The following is a 20,203-nucleotide window of genomic DNA, read 5'->3' on the forward strand; positions in this document are numbered from 1 at the left end:
CCGGGGCTGCCGAGCCGGGGAGGATGCCGAGGAGCGCAGGAGGGCGGCTGCCGGGGCAGGAAGGCGCCCACCTGCAAGGCGCCCGCTTCGGGCAGCGGGGCGGGAGGCCGGGTGCAAGGCACGGAGCGGCTCCGGGAGGGCACCCGACCCCCGGCCCCCGGCCCCCGTCCCCCGTCCCCGGGCCGCCCACAGGGCTCCGTGCCCGGAAGGGGGCGGCCCGGCAGCGGCGGAGCCCGTGCCCACGGGCGGGGCTGAGCGGAGGGGGCGGGCAGCCGCAGCCGCAGCCGCAGCCACAGCCGCGGCGGGCGGAGCGCGGCGCTGAGTGCGCGGCCCGGCCCCGGCTCATTACTCAGCGGCCGAGGCAGGAGGCGGCGGCGGGAGGCGGTGAGCGCGGGGCCGGGGCCGCGGCCCCCGTGGCGCTGGGGACGGGGTGGGGGCAGCGGGGCCGAGGCGGGGCGGGGCGCGGGGAGCGGCCCCGCCGGGCCCGGTGCTTTGTTTACGGCCCCTGAGCGGTCGCAGCGGGCGCGGAGGGAGCGGAGCGGCGGGGCCGGGCCGGCCCGGGGGGCTCCCGGTGTCCCCCCGCTGTCGGGGGGCTCCCCGCTGGGCTCGGCGCGGCGCGGCGGGGCCGGGGGGGGCCGGGCGGGTAATGGCGGGGCCTCTTTGTTGGTGTGCCAGGAGGGGCTGCGGGCTCCTCCTCCTGCTTCCCCCGGAGCGGGGGGCACCGGCACGGCCCGTGCGGCCTCTGCTTCCAGCCCACGGCCCTCGGCGGAGGGGCTGCGGGCGAGGAAGGGGGGGTGCAGCCGTGTGTCAGCCGCCTCCGGGGTGAACTGCCGTGACCTTGCTTTGAAAACGCCTCTGGTGTGGGGTAGCTGCTCCGGCTGTAAGGGCTTGGGACAGGTGGGCAGCGTCTTTGATTCGCCTTTTCATTTTTCTGGTAAAAGGACCGAGCGGTCCCGTTGCACATTTTGACTTGTGTCTCGGTTTCCCAGTGTTGCTAGCAGCATCCAGTTTTACTCCCACAGCCTGTTTCTTGAGGCTTTGCTCTGGAGTGGCTCCATCAGTGGAGCTTGACCAATTTACAAACACAAGTCCCACTTGATTATTTTGTTCGCCCAGCTACTGAAATGGATTTGAACAAATACTGAAATTCAAAAAACACTATCATATAGAATGGGCTTGCTGAGGTCTTTCAGACAATCCCCAAACCCTCCATGGTTTGGCCTATCTGATAATATAAACACAAAGGGTGTTATGCATCTTCCTGGAAGGAAAGTATTGCTTGCCCTGGGGCATGTGCACATGGCATTTAGCACGCTTCTCTCGCAGCTGGGTTTCATTTACAGGTGTGGAGACTTAACTAGTGATGGCCTCAGTTTACAGGAGACCGAGCCTCGATTGTAGAGATGCCAACAAATGCACTTTTAGGGCAAAACAGTATTTGAAATGCCTCTGACTTTGTCTATGCATTTGCAGGTTTATTGGTATATTAGATAATTTTGAAATGGCTCAAAATGTTACATGAAGAGAAACTGGGACAAATCTAGTTAGGAATACTGTCCAAAAGAGCTCACTGATTTGAGCAGTCCTTGTGCATAAAGAAGGGGAACTCTTAGCTCTTCCAGTAGTAATAAGGAAAAATTATCTGAATTTCAAATGGTCCTGTGCTGTGACCTCGGTCTGAGGGGGCAGCCGTCTTGCCTTTTCCCCCCAGGAGTTCAAAGATGTGTAGCAGACTGGTTAGGTGGTAGTGTGGTGATGCATCCCCATCATTTTCCCTTCTTTGCTGTCATTTTTGTCTTACATTCTCTCTTTCCTCCTCCAATGTTTGAATGCTCAGATGCTTTGATAGAAATGATAGGGAAAGGAAGAATTAAACATCTACTAAACAAAACTAATCCAGCATTTTAGAATATACATAAAGCTGGCTGCATGGAGCTGTTGTCTGAACTCTGAAAAAAGGATTTTAATGAGGTGTTCCTGTGCGGGGTCTTCAGTTTCCTGAGCATTTTGGGCCAATGGTCTCTAGAAGCATTCTGAGTCATCTTGTGGAGCACCATGTATTTTGTGGAGGCTTCTAGGTCAGAAACCAGAGAAAAAATGATCTGGTATGGGTTTGAGTCATGTGGTTTTGGACTGCTGGTTTTAGGTAGGAGAGAGTTGCCCTTTGTGTGTGGCTTCCATGCTTGTAACCCAGCTGGTCAGGGACCGGGGCATTTGCAGCTGTATGAGTGCAAGTGTAACAACCTGTTGCAAATTCTCTAGGTTACCTTGTTATCTTGTCTGGTTGTTACACAAATAAGGAAATAAACAAATGTTTGGGATTTCAGTGACTTAATCTTCTGCCTGCTACTTTCCTGAAATGATGGTTATTTGTTCTAGTTGTTTTGTCTCTGTTAATTTATTTTTAAACCATGACATAATGGGGTAGTATCTGAGACTTAATGCTATTGGTTATTTGTTCCCTGTATATTTTCTTTGACTTTTTTATCCCTTGTTCCTCAACTGCCTAGATTGACTGCTTATTGTGTAAAAGATGCATAGAAAGTACATGCTTAGCTCTTTGTTTCTGAGGTTTGATCCAGGGCTCTGGACTAATAATAAAAGTGACCTTCTTGATACTCTACAGAAAAGCATGGTGTGCTATTCTCGCTCTCCCCTCAATCCATGGGGGGGAAACGTGCTCTGTGTGCATGCATAGATTTTTTTCTAATGTATTTAGTATATATGTAATATTCATTGCTGTATTTCTTTGCGATTTAGACTGATCTGATTTTGATCGTAGGTTTTTAATAAAGACAATATATTTTATTGCTATGAATGTTTTCTTTAAAAAAAAAAAAAAAAAACTATTTCTTCATTCAAAACCTGCCGAAACAGACATCTGTTTACACTATGTACAATATCATGGTTTTTGAAAGCTCTTTAAACATTCAGTTTAAACTACTTGTGCTGTTTGCCTGCTGAGAAGTTCATCACAGCTTGGACATGGATTTTGATTAACAACTTTTACTCTGCTGAATTAAGCATCTGAACACATAGTTTTCAAATCTTTTAAGAATCTCCTTGTTTAAACAGAGACAGAAATTTGCTTTTAAACTTGATAGAGGCCCTTTTGGCTATCCTTGTTAACAGGTGAACTAAATTTGAAGAGGCATTGCTCCATGGCATATTTGTATCAAAATACGTGATTAGGCATTTGTGTAAGTTTTTTTGAAACAGTTACTTCAGCATCAGTGAAAGATAACTGGCTGATAAAACCCTTGCTTTCAAGGCAATTATAAGTGTTTATATTTCTATCACATCCATAGTTTCATGTTCAGTGGCTATCTTGCTTAAGCGATCTCTTTCCCTGCTGTTCTTCATTGCCAGCTGTTGTGGTAAAATAGATCAGGGAACTAACTGATTATAGCTGGAAAAAAATCTTCCTTGTGGACTATTTTTCAGCTTGATTAATTCCTGTATGTGTCTAAACAACTATGCTGTTATGAGGTAGAAAGACAAGGAGGCTGCTGAAGCAGGGGTTGCTCTCAGTTATGCACATGCATGAGGGTTCACAGGTTAAGTAGCAGTTGCTAAAAGACTAAAGCATTGCAAGGGGATGGACCTCTTGTTTGTTGAGAAGTGCTTCTTCAAAGATGTGTGCAGACTGACTCTTCTGCTGATGTTACCTAAAAGTATACTGAACAACCTGCTTATTTTGACTGAACGCACTGTGGAGGCCAGAAGAAACTGGGGAGGAGTACCTGCTAGGTGATGAACATATGAATACAACTGCTTACTTAACCGATTGTATTATTTTCAAAAACACATAGCATCTAACCTTTTAGGTTTTTTTTGCTTATCTGAAATGCCCTACTCCTTTTCTGTCCCACTTTTTATTCCAAATGTGGAACTCCAGGTGTAGGTCACTGAGTAGTTTCCCAAGATGTTTGTATCTATCAAATGTTGAGTGGAATTTTAGTACTATTCATGCATACATGTATAAGTTTATCCTGTGGGAAATCAGCAGTCTTGCTCAATTGTGACTGATACTTCTTAAGAAATGTACTGTCTCAGAAGAATTTGAAGATGGTTCTGAGCTCAGGACTTCTTGGTGATGGGTGGAGTATGTTGCTAGTACATTGACTTGAAATTTAATGGAAATAAACAGTAATAACTGTAGTTAGGTATAATGTACCCTTCAGTTAAGGGGAATTGTTTCTTGAAGTGCTAAATCAAAATCAACCAGAACTGTCGCATACTTTTAAAATTCTCCTTAGTTGAAGTAAGAATTGATATTAGCTCAATGAATGCACCAAGCACATGGTAGCAAGACTCCTTTTGTACACTAGAAGACTTCTCTAGACTTACATAGCATAAGGAAGACTTAATCTCACCATTTATTTCCAGAACAGCCAATGGTGCACCACAATTTGCTTCTGCTAGAGCTTTTTGCAGGCTTTGGGTGAGAACTCCTCCAAGAGGCTGGAGCTGACAGCATCAACGTGATCTGAGACAGTGCTGGCCTGTAACAGATCTCCCTCACAAAGAGGAGAACTGCCCAACCACCTGTGTTCAAAGAGTACTGTTATCTTAATGGTTCATCATTCTGTAAAATATTTTGGAGGTTTTTAAAGGGTGGTGTTCTTGATTTGTGTGTGAAGAGATGATGATCATGGTGTACCAAGCTTATAAGTAATAGCAATACACTTGTTCTCAACTTCAGATGTTCTTTTCCCTAAGTGGTTAAAAACTTATCCTTGGTTCTTTTTCTGTCCAAACTGTTTGCCTGTAAGCTTGATACCAAAATAAACCTCATAGTTGTTGCCCATATTGTCACTTTTATTGTTGGATAAATGCTGCTTGATGTGTGAACAGACGGGATGCTTATTAATCCTTCTCAGTTGGATCTTGTAGACTAATGCTACGTGGTGACTGGCAGAAAATGTACTTCAGTGGTCATCTGTGTTGCAAACAAAGCAAATACTGTATATGTGCTCATGTACATGCACTTCAAATAAACAAAAAGAGAAAATGCCAATTCTACAGTACTGCTGCAAAGCCTATTTCCTGTCATTATGGATGCGGAGTATTTAAAAAACAAAACCTCTGACAACTCTGGTCACTTAATTATGTTGATGTTATACCAAGATTATTTTTTTTTAAACTGTAGATCTTAAAAGCATGCAGGAAAATATCTTAACTCAATATTTACTCTCAACTATAAATGGTGGCTGAACTGTGTGTCCTACTCATTGTAGTCTGGGTAGTTCCTTCTTAAATATTTGCCTTGTATCCCAGTCTTCTGAACAACTCAGCTGTCTCCAGTCTGGTTTTGTTTGTAGTGAAATGAGAAAAGCAGTCATCTGCTATCACGTTCCTTGCTGTGATCTCAAAGTCACGGAGATGCCCAGCTCTGTGAATGTATGGGGCCATATGTACATCGGTGCATAAACCGACAAGAATTCTTCTGCTCTGTTTGGGGAGCAGCTGGTGGGGGAGCAACTTCTGCAGAAGAAGGCCTGGGCCTCCTGCTAGAGGCGGAGCTGACCAGGAGGCAGCACTGAAGGCTAATTACAGAACCTGGCTACCCAGCATGGGAAGAAATCGTTCTCATCTGGGGGCAGTTGTGATGCTCCAGCTGTAGCAGTGCCTGGTAGATCACACACACATGTGCACACACCCCTTAGAGAAACAAGGGGCTCAGAAGGTGGGGGGCTGGGGCACCTGGGCCAGCAGAGGGATGGGATCTGCAGCCTGGGGAGGCATGGGGAAAATGTAAGTGCTGTCTTTAAGGGGGGCTATAGAGATGATGGAGCAAGACTCCTCACAAAAGTACATGGCAAAAAGACGAGTCAATGGTCATAAACCATAAAATAGAAATTTCACTTGGATGTGGAGGGAATATTTTCCTACCTACATTGCATAAGCAGTACCAAGAGCACAGAGGTACTCTGTGTCATGGAATCCCCATCTTTCTGTAGAATAAACTTACATAAATAAAAATTTGAAATTGTACCTGTTTTGAGCAGGTAGATGATCTCTAGGCATTACTTTCCATATGATTCCACTTTTTATGGATTTATTTTCAAAGTAGCTTAAGGAAGTTGGCAAAACAAAGGCATAGTGACGTAGATAAATAAGGCTGCTCATAACTGGAGGAAAACGCAGTGAGTTGTGATAAGCATCTTCTTTCAAATCTGCTAGTGGCAATGCTGGCATTTCTCTGCCCTGCACTGAGCTTTCCAGCTGATTAGGCCAGAAGTGCTTGCAGGCAAGCATAAAGATCAGAAAGAAAGGTTATAGTACCTATCGTGCCTGTGTTCACAGAGATGAACATAACAGCCCATCCCTGAAGGAGCAGCCTGGCAGCTGGCTGCCATTTGTCCAGGCATTGCCTTCTACACGTATGGCAGAGAATCGTGTTGGCAGGTGGGCTGCAGGGCTTTGGTCTTCTGCTGGGTGGGTGATGGCTCTTCCAGGACATGGCGTCACGGAGTAGATCTGGTTGGCTTTCCCAGCAATGGAAACAGCCCTTTGTGACTGCAGGGGAATGGTAGGGCCAGTGTCAGAAGGGCAAAAGAAAAAGAGCCGTGGTAGAAATCCTTTCATGCTGCTGTCCCTTAAGGTTGTACTACTTCCAGAAGACATCATCCTGCAGCTTTTTTTTTTGTTACTGCTAATTCTTAACTATTTGTCTATTGAGCAAAGTTAATATGAAGTATTGGGGAAAGGGAGGTGAGCAGAATAGGAAGTTACAACCCCCAGTGATGATTTTGCCTCTTAGGAAAGCGGCTGACCTGGGATTAGAACCTGTAGGTGGTTAAATAAGTGCACACAGCTGCTCACATGTGACTGAGGAGGTCTGTGAAAAATCTGGTGGTAGCACATCACCACAAGCACTAAGTGCATTCTTTAATAGTTTTAATGCCTAAGTTTATGCCAGAGCAAATTTAACCTCAGTTATGATGCTTCTGTGGTCTTAGGTATAAAAATACAAACATCTTTGTTACCATTTAATCTTATGTTTTACTAAGCAAACAGTAAAAAATGGGATGCCATGGTTGATACACAGGTCAGCAGGGATCAGTTGGCGATTGTTCACTGTGCCTGTGTTTTGGATGGAGAGAAACATGACTTCCTGTGAGTTCAGAGTAGGAAGAGGGGTAACATGATATCCTAAAAAGCTTTATTAGGGATGTGTGGGCTAAGTTCACTTGCTTCATTTAGTGCCAGAAGTGAATATTGAGGAGATGCACAGTAACAGAAAGATCATTGTGCGTGATAGCGGTTCATTTAATGAGCAGTCAAGCCTTTCAACAGAGTGACTTTCATTTGCATGGGTTCCTGCAATGGAAAACTCCTCTTTGTTGAACAATAGGCAGTGTATCTTTTGCAGTTTATTAAACTGAAGCATGACGATTCTTGTGCCACTTGTATGTCAAGATGTGGGGAAAAAAAGTTTCTAATAAGCTTATGTTTGCCATACAGGGGTCTCATTAATGTTATCATGGAACTGTGGGGAAATCAGAAAATCTTCATGTAGCTACAGTTACTTTATTCTTCTGCTCCTGTATTTTATTTGAAGTTCTTTCGTCTTGCTTTTCCTTAGAAATTTCCTCATCACTGCTGTTAGTGTGCATAGCCACTAGCATGCAGTGCTTCTGAAGTTTTTGTTCTTGTTTGAAGAATGGGAATTCTCAAGCCTTTTAGTTTGAGAACTTATTTCTTAGTGGTTTTTATTTTATGTTATTTTTCAAGGACAGAGCATCAGGCACTACTCAAGTTCAAAAGAAAAAAGAGAAATGGAGAACAGACCAGGCTATGTTGCCGGTAGTAGTGACTCTAGTAGATTTTCTTGCAAACTGCCTAGAAAGCAAAGCCTTTATTTTGAAATGTAGTTTCAAACCCCAATGTCACCCCCCACCAGTAAATGACTGTGCACAGCATGGTTCTGCATTACGGGTGGGGTCTGTGAAGGAATTGTCAGTGCTGAGGTTGTGATAGGTTTTGGAGGTTTTTGTTCCATTCTAAAACTCCTATTGCTGAGCCATTTAATGCTAAATATTTTAGACAGGATTTCATAGCACATTAATCTGCTTGTACTTACCAGATAAATGCATGAACTAGTGAAAATAGCACATTCATAATTGGATTCTAAGTTTTTGTAACAGGGATTTAAAGTTAAAACATTTTTACAATATTTTATTTTTTTTTAGTGGAACTTTCGATGTGATCTTTAGTGTACTCTTAAAATATTCTGAAAACCTATTTCCCCAGCTGTTACACAACTCCCCGCTTCCTGTAGTGTTCTGTAGCTGTTGTGTTCTTCGATATCAGTATGTAATGAGTATTTAAGGTCACTTGATGTCTTTTGTTTGCTCATGTCATTTGAAAGAATCAGAGAATCTTTCAATCTCGATCTTCTGCTGACACGCGTAGCTTCTATATACTTCATCTTCCCCTATAAGAAGAGGTTAAAGAACAGGCATTTCCTCCTACCCCAGAGTAGCCCTGGAATGGGATTTGTCTTCTAGTCTTGTGCAGATCTCATTGGACAACCCTGAATCATGTTTGCTGGATTATTTGCTGATGACTTGCCTTTTTATACTATATTGTTGCTTTGCCAGCAGTCACTGGATGGGCAGAGGACTAGCATATGCAGGCAAACATTTGTCACTTCAGTGATACGGCTAGAAATAGCATTCCTTTAGGTAGGTAGTTGAAACAGAATACCAAATTTGATAATTTATTCTCTGCTCATGAATTGATTGTTGGATTTGAATTGAACTTCATGAATTGAAGTTGGATTACTGTTAATCTTTTTGACATACCTGAGTAAATTGAATGGGCCATGACATATGATTCTGCCCCAAAGGGAAGTATAGAATGCAATATAGAATCGCATTCCTTTTGAACATTGTACTTAGAGTCATGTGAGAGGATTATTGTGTAAGCAGGATTTTTCACTTCGTATCAGATTGCACTTCTGGACACAATTGAGTTGGGTACTTCCCATTCATAAAATGGGACAGCCTTTTGAAGTCTTGCTTCACTGAATTTCCACTGTTTTCAGATTTTAACATTGTAAAAACAACAATAAAAATACTATTGACAAATATTGCCCTACCAAAAAAATGAAAATAACCTGTAGAAATCAGAATTGCATTTTTAACAGCCAGCAGTAGCATTGCTCCTTCTTTGTAGATTTATTTAGTACTTTTATATTTTAAACCTTTTAAAAAATGTTTACCTTGAACTTCTTGCCATCAACTGTCCTTTTGTATAATGTTTTATTTGAAAAAGGATTAAGGAATTGGAATATCCTTGCCTTATCCTATTATTTCTGTAAAAGAGAGTTTTGCTAAGAACAGTCTTTTAATCTGCTATCATAACAGCTTCTTTGCCAAACTGTAGTATTATGCAGTTTTCTTCTGATGGAGCCATTCTGGTTTATGATTTGTGTGGCAAAACTGACCTGCAAAAGACAGTTGGCAAAGTGTTGCTTCATGTATTGTGATAATAGGATTCAGCATGGAGCCATCTGTAGGGAAGCTTCATGTGACATTACACTGAAGAAGCTGTAGAGACCCAGTACTATGAAATGTAGTGGAGCAGAGTGCTTGCAGAGTGAGATTTTCTTTTTTTGTAGATGTAGCTCTATTCATTCTGGTAATGTTTGTTCTAGAAAAATGGTACCAACTACATTATTTTTTTTATGATTAATTAAAGTAACATTTCAGGAGTCTGAAAAACAAAAAACAATAAAAACCTGAGAAGAAAGGTAGAGTAAGAATCTTCAGGGTTACAGGTGCTGGGCTGTGTAATATTGTGTATCGCAGACTATCTGCCTCTTCATTTACATCCACATGGCATGTGAATCTAAAACCTATTTTAAAGAGGAAGGAAGATATTTATGTTTAAAAATCTCTGCTGTTGTGCCATCACTTCTTTAAAAATGTTTAAGAATAGAGAAAAACTCTGCAGTGCAAATACATCTCACTGTGTGACCTCCTCAGTTGATCTGTGCAATATATTCCTGTCCCAACACAAAGTACAAAAACCTGGAAAACTTGCTGTACAAAACACTGTATAGCTGCAAAGTGTTGCAATAAATGAAATTTATAGATGTGGTGCTTAGGGACATCGTAGACTTGGCAGTGCAAGGTTAATGGTTGGACTTGATGATCCTGGAGGTCTTTTCCAACCTAAGTGATTCTGATTCTAAATTAGAAGTGATTTATAACTTAGGGAGGATATGTATGTTAAATAAGTGTTATTGGCACAGAGGAACACTTTGCAGGGAGAGCAGCTGTGTTTACTTGCTGCTCGTGTTACAGGAACTGACTTGACCATGAGAAGTGCTGGAAGGTTGTATGTGCTGCTTTCCTATTTGTTGCTGACTTGGATATCAGAGGTTGATTTGAGTATCACTAAGCTTCAGATGAAATCTGGTTAAACCTCAAACTATCCAATTCTTAGTACAGTTTTCAGGATATTTTAAATGCTTATGTTGGTGAGACTCTCTGTAGAGTTTGCTTTGTTTTCAGAATATGTGCATTTTAATTCATACACTAGAAACCAGGAAATCTGGATAGTACCAAGTGTCCGATACACACAGATGATGAGGAAGTGTCAGGTTTCATCTCCCCTGGCACATCCCAGCAGACTTCCTTGCTTCCTTAGAGGAGGGGAAGACGGCAGAAGGAGCAGCAGATAAACAAGCAGAAACATTCACATTTCGTGGAGTTGATAGCATGCGTTCACTTACCCTTCTTTGTTTCCTTGTCTTCAGACTATTGGAAGAGCATCTATCTGCTTGGCACACTGGGTAGTTAATTTATTCTGGTAACATTGCACCTCTGTTTCCCACAAGGGGTGTTTGCTAGCTCATTCTCAGTTGCAGTGTTTTTTAAAAGCTAGGTTATTAAACAGGGAATTTCACGACATGAGGGTACTGGCCTCTGCCCATGCAGCTGTCTGTAGGTCTCAATTTCACAAGATAAAACAATGCCTTAACTCTTTGTGAATGACTATATCATAGTATTTTTTTTAGTTGGAGGCCTGTGGCTTATAGACTGATAATATGTGACTATTTTAGAGAAACTGAGACACAAGATTGGGAAGGTAAATTGGGTGAAAGCCTCTTAGTTGGAGCTTTATTGACAAAAAGTAGTAAATATCTATTTTGAAAAGGCAAAAAGTCACTGAAATACTGAAGTATCGTTTGTGATTAATGAGTTTGCGCATTTATTATTTGACCATTCATTTTCCTGCTTATGCAATGTATTTGTTGTATTTAAGTATCTGAAATAAAGTCAGTTGTCAGCTCAATTTGATTGGATTTTAAATAAAACAAATGTTTTAGAAGCAGTACAAATAATATTGATTCCCTTATTTGGGCTATTTTGTAAGAGATGTTTCCTAATATGAGAATCCTCTTTAGAAATGCGCTTAGCAGTTTACTATTGATTTTTATAGAGAGGCCACTCAAACACTGTGGATGCAGATTCAGTGTTTGAAGTTTGTGCTGCTGACCGCCACCTAGAAGTAGTGGCTTTTCAAACCACTTTAGAAAATGTTGCCATTTGATATTTGGTTTGCATAAATGTAGGCTTTGAGCTTCTGAGGAAAATGGGATGTGAAGTGGTCATGTTGGCCTCGTCTGTGCTCTGCAGGGAGCTGTGTGTGAAATCGCTGCTGGAGCCTGCTGGATCTGTCCGTGCCAGCTGGCCAAACAGCACTAGGAAATGGTTCAGCTGGAGCAGTGGTTAACAACAGGAATTGTTTTTGCAGCTTCCTACATGTTTGGATGTATTCTTGTACTATGTATTTCTAGAGAAATTTCAGTATCTCCATATTCTGTTAGTTAGTTGTCATTTTATTGCTGCCAATCACAGGCTTTTTCCTTACTATTAAAGGACCTCTAAAATGGTAGTTACTTCTGCCATTATTTCAGAAAGTTTGAAGTTACTTGAAATACGGACGTAGAAAAGCTAACAATTGCCTAATGCAAAAATCACTGAGTGCTGCTCGCTTTCTCCAACTTTAGGTTTTTCCCGTTTCAGGTTCAGCCATTAACATTTTGGCACTAATCTGGGATTGAGCTGATCTCTGTTTCTGGCTACCTGGTACTTGAACATAATTTGACGCAAGGAATTCAAGTAGGGGTGCATACATGTAAAACATGAAGTTTGAAATGAACTATTCAAGCTCTGTCATGTATCCCCGGTTTTATTATTAACCTTTTGTCATGGCTTGTGAAACATTTGGGGTGAGGTTCCCAAAATTCATCTACTTTTGGCTTAGATGTGATGGTAAGGATTGGATATGTGTCATGGGCACAGCACTAGGGAAGAAGCCAGCTTCATGCCCCTGCCTGCGTGGCTAACTTGGCCCCGCAGCCCCGGGGCCTAGCTCCTGGGGCACCTCAGGGCGCCCCCGCCTCTATGGCACTGCTCAGGAGGGACAAGGAATAGTGCGAGGAGGCAAAGCTCAAGGGGCTGTCTTTGCCAGCAGCTGCTGCTGGAGAGCTCTGCATGGAAAATATGTCCCGCTTCCCTGGAGAAGGGCCTGTCTGGTGGCCAGGAGGGGCTCTCCTCTCCCTTCCCGCATCAGACAAGGGAGCTCTGGAGCGCTGGAGGTTGGAGTCAGTCAGGCTGTGCGCCTCTGCTGCTGGTGCAGGCCCTGCCGTGGATGCTGTTCACTAACGGCTAGAAAAAGGAGCAAATCAGTTTAATTGTTATTTAGTTATCAAAAATGAAACACGTTTACCATCATTTACACTTTTAGAGCTCTAAGTGAGACGTGGTTTCTTTGTGTGAGGGTGAAGTGCGTGGTCTGGAGTGTGAGAGGATTGAAGGAACTGCCTCAGCTGTGAGGGAGCGCAGGAAAGCCTCTGCTGGACGATGCAGGCAAGGTAGGTTGGCCCTAAAGCTGAACTTAACAGAGCATAGAATACAAATATTTTTGAGGTGGAAAAGGAAATATGGAACAGATATCACGTACTTTTGTGTCTGTGGAGAGAAATGGGGGAATAGAGAGCAGAAGTGACTCAGAGACCGGAAAGATGTATGCGTTTTGAAAAGCAGGCCTGATTTTGGGAGAGTACCTGATCTACAAAAGGGTCTCTGTGAACACTGAAGTATTTAAGTCTGTTCAGACTTAAAAAATGGTTAGTTTTCTCCATTTTCAGTTCCTGCACTCAGTCAGTACTAATCTGGGACACAAAGCACCTAGACATTCTTAGGCTTTTTATATTACATCTGTAGATGGTATTTGTAGGAAAGCTCCCCATATGCTGAGGTGATAGGATTACCTGTCTGTTCAAAACAGAACTAGAATCTGGGGAGAGACATCCGTTCTGGGGACTAAAATCAGATTATCAATCGTGTTTTGTGAGTGGCTCTTTCAAAAAGTGATAGGTCCTTGGGATGTTCTTTTTTTGGCAATCTGTTGATCTTTCTTGTCAAAGGGAAAGGCTTTGCTTAGAGTCTCTTACTGTGCTCACATCCTTCCCAAATACAAATTTTGTATATTATAGCAAAGCCAGTCCTTGTTCTAATTTTAACAGTTCCTTTATAACCTTTCTTACATTCCTTACTTTTCTACAGATGAGATATGGGGTTGCTGTGCAGGTTTGAATTGAAATTGGGTATCGAGTGCTAGTGCTGCTGTGCAAACTTGTACTGTTTATACAGTAGCCAGCCACCTGGGGCTCCACGGGATTTTTGTAATGCAGAAGTAAGTTCAGTTTGTTGCAATTGCAGTCAGTTAGGTGATCATTTTGTGGAAACTGTAGTAAGGTTTTTACAAGCTAAGAGACTGCGAGAAAAAAGGGCAGTTTGTTTACCTGCACATCCTCACATTCTTGTTAGATTCTTGTTAGATTCTTCAGATTACAGGTATTGTATTTGGATGAGATGGCAGAAATACATGTATATGAAGAAAACTAGCAGAAAAAAAAAAAAACTACTAGAAAAAGCCATCATGTCACAGGGGCAGTATAAGGTTACAGCCACTGTATGAACTTGTAAACTGCAACATTTTATCACTGGAAAGACTGCATTGGTAGTAGTAGTTTTCATGCCTTGTTAATTTAGGACACTGCATAGTTCTTTAACAAAAAATGTACCAAGAGCAGAGTTAGTATAACAAAGAGGGGTCTGAGTCTCCACAAGGTCTGCCAGTCTGGCAATGATGTTTGCTGAAACCACTGAGGTAATTCACTCGTGTAAGCACCCCATATTAAAGTCTCTTAAGTTTCATTTTGTTATCGCATGCTTAATAGTTTTTTTGTGTGTTAAAGCCACATTTATTTTTCTCGCAAAACCTGTCATTTTCTTTTCTGGAATTATTATCCTTAGTGGAGAAAGATACCTATTTGTTGTTAAATATTCAACAGGCTCCTGGAAATCAAAAAAATTAGCTTTGAATTCTCTTTAGAAATTAGGAAACCAAACCAGTCCTACATTTTTTTAAAAAAATCAAATCTCTAGCCTTTGGGCAATCTGAAGTGACTTCTCCATTTGAACTCAAAAGTGGTAGGTAAGTCTAAATGTACTCTTGTTACAATTATGCACGTTTCTCCTGCCTCAGTACTTTTGCTTGGGATGACCAATGAGATCTGGTGTCTATCTTTGCTTTACTGAAGCTGTAACTAATTAAATTTGACCTTCTGATGGCCAAAAGATCTGGTAAAGTAAAATTTTGTGGTAAGAAATGCACCTGCAATGCATTTCTGACCTATGGTACATAAGAATAACTCCCATATATACATATGGTTGTGTTTAATAGTTGCCTGTAAAAAGTAGCTTCAGAGATCAAGGTGGAGACTTGAAATTTTGTGATATGGCACTCTTCCTGTGAGTGGCAGAAGCTAAAAAGAGGACTTCTATAATGCAGATTTACATTAGATTTAAGTATAACACTTCTGTATCAATTATGCACAGTCTAGGGACCTCATTAAACATATGTCAATGTTAGGAGTAGTTTAGAGAGTCATGTGGAAGTTGTTCAAGTTAAAACCATCTGATATGTGAAGACATAATTTGAAAGCTATGCAGAATTTTAAGAAAATTAATCCTTTAGCCAATAATGGGAATATTTCATTTTAGAGTAAGCTTCAGATCTTTCAGAATTTCTTCAGCATTTGCAATCGTCTAGTGATACCTTACTGCAGTGTTCACCCAGCTAATGTTAACTACCTTTTCCAAATCCCTTGTCTGTATTATCATTTAACAGAGCTTGAAATACTGCGGAGTATAGCTGTTGGTTTCAAGGGCAGTATGAAAAAAGAAAATGTCCTTAAAACCCTGGTTACTTCTGTGAATAAATAAGTGAGTTTTGAAGTTACCTTTAAGAAACAGAATGCTTTTGTTCTTTCGTTTCCTAAATTTGACCATTTGAAGCATTTGTTTTATTAACTCTCCGAAAACCAGGCTCCATTTACAGTACCTCATTTAGCAGATGTCCAGAAGTCTTTAAATGCGACAGCTGAAAATTAGACAAGCATGTACAAACACAGGATGCATACAAATTAGCTATGTGTGAACTGTATTTTCACAAAGAAATTAAATAAACTTAGTTAATGCAAGAGTTTGACATATACTGTGCATTTGTTTTGCTTTCAGTAGCAATCTAGCATATACTTGAAATACTGTTGGCTTTTATGATATATTTCCTCTAGGTCAACCATAGATTCCTACAGAATTTTTCATTTCTGTGGTGTTAGATCCCTTTATTTTAATAGGAATTTTCTAAATGAAGTTATTGAATTATCACTGATACCTAGCATATGTTATTATGATGATAATTTATGTAATTGTTTTATTTTAGAATTGCCTTTTACCAGTTCTGCATTTCTAACTGTTGTGGCCTTCATTCTGTTGCCCTACATATGATCAACTTCTGAAGTAATCTGCCTCCCTAACTGTAAATCAGTTTTTCCCAGTACGCCCCCCATTTTCAGTATGGGGATCACTGACTTACCTGGTTTTTGTGTTGTACTTAAGATACGTCTTGCCCCGCAGACTGGGGGACAAGATGAGATTCCTAATTTTCCTCTAAGTCCATTCATGCTTGCTCTTAGCAAAGGATTGCTCAGAAAACATGAATGTGAAATGTGAAAACGAAGTCTGATTCCAGACAAAGCTTGTAACTAATGATGGTTGTTCTTTTCTATGATTTTTCTCATTTCAGGTATTTTATTATATTTCAAGGTATTGGGGTATGAAAATATCCTTTCAGCCATACTCCTTCAGCACAGCAGGAACTAAATGAATACACACAATTTCTTTCATAAGAGGATACTGAGAATAAGGCATTGTGTGCAGTAGCCTGTGCAGCCAAATGCAGCATGGGATGAATCCTGGATTTTCATTTTGTGTTGTCTAGCAAAGGTATAAAACAGGAATTAACAAGCAGTCTTAGAGTCTTAGCTGAACAGAGTGTACAGCTGTATATCTCCACTCTTTAAACTGACAATATTCAGTCTATTTATTTGTCCCCAGTAGGAAAATTATCTCTTGGGTTCCATTTCCCTGTCTCAGAGGAAGCAAAATCTCTAAAATGTATGCTTTTTGTCAGTTTATAAGGCAACCTTTGAAGCTTTCCTGTTAGCTGTTACTATCTCTGCTGAGAGAAAAGTGCAGAAGAGGTCATAAAATATTTCATGCTCTTACATAAACTGAGAGATTCTTTCTTCCATAAAACCTGTTCCGTTTCTTTTCCTCTGTATGCCTGGAATGCATGTATTCAGGTCACTGCGTGATGGAAGTCTATTACACACGTGTTGTTTTTAAAATGATGTCTGATTAAAAAAGCAAGAGTTGGCATCTAGTTGACAGGAAGGCTAGCAAGTACGATAGCCAAGAAAATATTATTTGATGATGGTGTGGCACTGAATGGAAATACTCAGATGTCTAGCTGAAAGCACACAGTTTTCAGATTAAATTCTAATTGCAGATATATAAACTTGCTGCGGTTAACTCAGGGATACAGATAACTAAAATGTTACATCGCCGAAATCCAGCCTTAACGACTGGATAATAGGCCCAGCTCTGATAACCTTGTTGGTACCATGAGCTCCGCATAGCCATAAACCGCAGCTGATGCCAGCTCTGCTTTGAACACATAAATTTAATTTACAGCATGGAAGTGTGCTGTGCAGAGTTAGCACTGTTACGCTGGAGGCCCCTTTATAGCACTGCCCTGTGGTATATAGATCGTAGCTTTAAAAAGCATCAGATAAAGTGGGGCCTGGCATGAGCATTGTGTCCTCTCTGCCTTCTATAGAAGCCAATTTATGCGTTCTCATAGGCAGATCTGTTGAATATGCTCCTATGTTTATATAATTTTGCATTGTGGGATTTTGTTTATATCTAAGTCCCTCTGGCCATTATTAAGGTTTTTAATGCACCTGCAGTGAGACTTTTTAAGCAAAAGCCGTGGGAGCATAGGATTACCTCTCTTTCCCACCCCACCCTTCCATCCCCAAATCCTCTGTTTGTCTGACATATTTGGGCTGTACTGGAAATACGTTTTAACATACACTATCCGTATGCTGTTCTGTGTCCTGACTAATAAATGGGATACTTTCTGTCTGACACATGAAGTTTGATATCAGTATTCAAATACAGCAGTATGTTTTATTAAAGAGATCTTGAAGTCAGCAAGTTTATATAGATCAGTGGTTGAGAAATGCCAAGGTACATGCCTTTCTTTAAACAGAAGTAAATGGCAGAAGTTTGTGTATTCACATATAAACATTGCTGTGCATGCTCTCTTTTATTTTGACATCTTACTGCTGTTTTCAATATGCTTCAATTAAAGCTGAGTGAAGAATGTTGGTTAATCTTGGTTGTCAGTATTAGCATTTGTGGGGGAGGAGGAGAATGGGGTGTCAGTGAAACGTTTTTATAAATGTCCATACTTCTTAAAGTTAGCCATAGTATTTACTTTCATAGGGTTATGCAACTTATGCTTCATCAGGCAGTGTAACAGAAGCGATGAACAGAAATTGTTGACTATCTTCAGTCTCCTACAAGAAGAATGAATTCTGGTTTCTGCTAGGGAATCAAACAAATGACAATGCACAGTCTTGAGGGTCCTCCATGGGACTTTTCCTGTATGGGCATAGTGTTATTTCTACTTCCAGCTTTTTTGTTGTGCTTTCTTGAGTAAATGCTACCTACGGTAATCTGAAGAGTTATGAAATTAATATATCAAAACACACCCTGTAATGTCTTATAGTTCAGCTGTGGAATATCCTTACCTTGAGTAATTTTGGGTTGCCACATACTGAAATTGGCTGAGGCAGGATATTTTCAAGGAAAAGCACAATAGTTACTTGTGAGATGAAACTGAAGTGTTTTGCAGGATTCTTTCCCTGCTGACAGCGATAGTGTTCTGGCAAGTTCACAGTTAATGGAACAAATTTATTATTAGTTCCCTCATTAATAATAGAAATCTGGAATCTGCATCCTGCCTTTCTTCCCATATGTGCTTCTGTAAAATTGCTAGAAAGTGGAACAAAATGTCAAATTTCAGGCAGGCAAGCTTATCTGATATAGCTTAATCATGTTTTAATGAAAGATGGTGCAGGGATGCATTGTGTAAGAATCTTGAAAGTCTGCCAGTTTCTGCATTTAGACTCACTTTAATATTTTAAGACTGAAACTTTTGGTGTTGTGGATCTTTGAAGCTAGACTTCGTAAGACTAGTCACCAGTAAATTAGTGGATGGGAAAGACTGAAGCCTTTTGGCTTTGTTCTTGGAGCTGTATTTGCAGAGCTGGGCAGTACCAGGTGCTTCCTGAGGTTGCCTTCAGAGCAAGGTGAGTGGGCAGGGGGCATGAAGGAGTCTGAGCTCAGGGGGAGCCAAGCACAGAGTAAAAGTAAGTTTGCTTACTAAACTGGGAGGCATAAATCCTCCATGGCTGATGGACAGAGCTGTAGAAGTTATGAGACATGGAGGTGGAGAGCACAGAGGAGGTGGATGTTAGGTCTGATTCAGGCTGAGGAAGCTGTTACCTCCCAGGGTAGGGAGGTAACAGGATGTAAATCCCTTAGGGATTTACATCCCCCAGTAGCTCTCCATACACTGCTATGGTTGTGGTTGCAAGTGCTTGAGCATATGGTTTGCTACCTGAGGATTTTTTCAGGCTTGTTACTAGGTTAACTGGGCAACAGGCTAATGCATGTGTTCAGCTAAACTGTTTGGTGTCTTCATCCTTCTCGTGTTTTCAGCTGTGCTGACTGTGTATACTCTAGTGAGTAATGGGTTAGATTAAACAGCAGGATCTTACTCCACAGTAGACTTCTTTTTTCTTTGCTGCACTTTGGGTTACAAGTTACTACATGTATTAGTATTCACAAATCTAACAGTAACTTGAAATGTGGCTCCAGAGCTGCTGTATGCAGATATATTTTGAAATGTAAAAAATGCCCAGTTATATCTAGTAGAGTATTTGTTTTCTTCTGTGCTTTGACTGCTTTTGCTTGTGCGTGGCATCCTGACTTGAAGTTTCTCAGGAATCCTTTAGATTTTTATTCAGGAAGCAATCGCTTCCCTGAAATAGGGTTTTACTGAAAGTACAGGACGTGTTTAGTTGGCTTTGCTGTGTAAGAGCAGGGCTATTTGGTTTTACTCACTGCCTCTTGTAAATAGGTCCTGCAAAAGCAGTGATCTCAATTGCAAAACCCTTCTCCTCAGTCTTACTCTCAGGCCATTTTCTAGGTCTTGGAAATACTGCCAGAGAGTGGGCTGAGAAACATTTGAACTTCATAGGCTGGTGGTATATGGGCCAAGGTAGCAGCAGAGTGTTTGAGGTGTGGTCCAGATACATTAGATCCCTTACAAAGTAAATACCCAGAGCTGTTGTAGTTTTTTGGCAATCAGTAGAAGGGTAAGGTACATTTTAGGTTGTTCGTGTTCTTCAGATGAGATGTATGGCTCTTTATTTAACATTTTAAAGACTCCAGTTGCAGAGGAAGCCTATGAAGCCCCAACCTCACAGTGCTTTTCTAGAAGTTTATGCTTTTCCCATACATTTCTTATTCTGTTCTTTACCTTTTTTTTTTTTTTTTTTTTTTTTACATTTCAAGTTTTAAGTGTCGTGACTGACATCAGTTGGTTGATTTTTTTCAACAGGGTAGAGGCACATTTAATTATATCTGAGTGCCACTGAATTATGCCCCTAAAACACTTTGTTTATTTTTTCTTT

The 20,203-nt window shown here is 41.1% G+C and overlaps 1 protein-coding gene across 4 annotated transcripts in view; it reads left to right on the forward strand.

The window, feature by feature from the left end:
- Positions 1 to 274: 274 nt before the first annotated feature.
- Positions 275 to 20,203, forward strand: part of MAPK8 (mitogen-activated protein kinase 8) — a 46,231-nt gene continuing 26,302 nt past the window's right edge. For all 4 annotated transcript variants that reach the window (XM_084526127.1, XM_084526125.1, XM_084526126.1 and 1 more), the window contains exon 1: positions 275 to 384. The gene's annotated coding sequence lies outside the window, so the exon portion shown is untranslated. The remainder of the gene's footprint in view (positions 385 to 20,203) is intronic.

The sequence above is a fragment of the Aythya ferina genome (genome assembly GCF_964211825.1).
Source record: "Aythya ferina genome assembly, chromosome: 7".
NCBI lineage: Eukaryota > Metazoa > Chordata > Aves > Anseriformes > Anatidae > Aythya > Aythya ferina.